Here is a 2,124-nt window from a genome sequence, read left to right as displayed (position 1 = left end):
GCCTAGTGGTTAGAGCGTTGGACTAGTAACCGGAACGTTGCGAGTTCAAACCCCCGAGCTGACAAGGTACAAATCTGTCGTTCTGCCCCTGAACAGGCAGTTAACCCACTGTTCCCAGGCCGTCATTGAAAATAAGAATTTGTTCTTAACTGACTTGCCTGGTAAAATAAAAAAAATAAAAATTTGCAACCCCACAACCCTGTATATTGCCCCGCTATTGTTATTTACGTCTGCTCTTTAATTATTTATTTTTCATATCTCTTACTTTTTGGGGGGGTATTTTATTACAACTGCATTGTTGGTTAAAACCTCTTTGGGCTGAGATCCCGCTAACGGGATGATATGACAACAACCAGTGAATGTATAGGGCGCCAAATTCAAAACAACAGAAATCCCATAATTAAAATTCCTCAAACATACAAGTATTTTACACCATTTTAAAGATACACTTCTTATTAATCCCACCACAGTGTCCGATTTCAAAAAGGCTTTATGACAAAAGCAAACCAAACGATTATGTTAGATGCCACAAAAATCAGAAATAGAGATAAATTCATCACTAACCTTTGATGATCTTCATCAGATGACACTCATAGGACTTCATGTTACACAATACATATATGTTTTGTTTTTGTTATTAATATAAAACATCTCAGTATACATTGGCGTGTTATGTTCAGTAGTTCCAAAACATCCGGTGATTTTGCAGAGAGCCACATTAATTTACAGAAATACTCATAATAAACATTTATAAAAGATAAAACTATTATCCATGGAATTATAGATACACTTCTCGTTAATGCAACCGCTGTGTCAGATTTCAAAAAAGCTTTACCGAAAAAGCACACCATGCAATAATCTGAGTACAGCACCCAGAGACCAAAACAACCCAAACAGATATCCGCCATGTTGTGTAGTCAACAGAAGTCAAAAATAGCATTATAAATATTCACTTACCTTTGATGATCTTCACTCCCAGGAATCCCAGTTCCACAATAAATGTTTGATTTGTTCGATAAAGTCCATCATTTCTGTCCAAATACCTCCTTTTTGTTCGCACGTTTAGCACAGTAATCCAAATTCATGACGTGCGATCACTAGGTGAGACGAAAAGTAAAAAAAAATGTTGTTACTGTCAAACGATGTATGGAATCAATCTTTAGGATGTTTTTAACATAAATCTTCAATAATGTTCCAATTCCCCTCTCATTTGCCCCCACTTCACAATAGAAGCATCAAACAAGGTTCTAAAGACTGTTGACATCTAGTGGAAGCCTTAGAAAGTGCAATATGACCCCATAGACACTGTATATTCGATAGGCAATGACTTGAAAAACAACAAATCTCAGATTTCCCACTTCCTGGTTGGATTTTTCTCAGGTTTTTGCCTCCCATATGAGTTCTGTTATACTCACAGACATCATTCAAACAGTTTTAGAAATTTCAGAGTGTGTTTTCTATCCAAATCTACCAATAATATGCATATATTAGAAACTGGGCCTGAGTAGCAGACAGTTTACTCTGGGCACCTTATTCATCCAAGCTACTCAATACTGCCCCCAGCCATAACAAGTTTTTTAAGGGCTTGTAAGTAAGCATGTCAATGTAAGCATTTCAACCTGTTGTATTCGGCGCATGTGAAAAATAACATTTTACTTGATTAATTGAGGCTGTTCTGAGGGCAAAACGAGGGGTGCAACTCAGTATTAGGAAGGTGTACTTATTGTTTTGTACACTCAGGTTATGTTACCACATTGTCTGTAATAGAAGTGACATCCCTTTAAACAGAAAACAAAAATAAGGCATGAAGGCTGGGGTTTTAATGGCCTTAGCTCAGAGTCTGGCTGTGTTGGGTTGCAGAAGAAGATAAATTATTCCTGAATGCTGCAGGGGTGGTGCTGGTGCAACGTTGTTGGTCCCTCTGCCTGTGTATTTCCTACAGTATGTCCTGCAGATAAAGAATACTAATGATGAATTGTTACAACTTGCCTGCGTGTCCCCAGTACAAATCTCTCCCTGTCCATGCATTTCTTAGGCTAGGGTTCGAACAGCACTGTGGTTTCCCCGGAGATAATGTCATCATTAACATGTCATATTCTGACCTCAACAATAAGAAGCAGCATG

Source organism: Oncorhynchus mykiss, chromosome 9 (assembly GCF_057628025.1).
Source record: "Oncorhynchus mykiss isolate SJ-2025 chromosome 9, ASM5762802v1, whole genome shotgun sequence".
NCBI classification, from domain to species: Eukaryota; Metazoa; Chordata; class Actinopteri; order Salmoniformes; family Salmonidae; genus Oncorhynchus; species Oncorhynchus mykiss.
The sequence above is the reverse complement of the archived record's forward strand: the minus strand, read 5'-3'. Positions refer to the sequence as shown.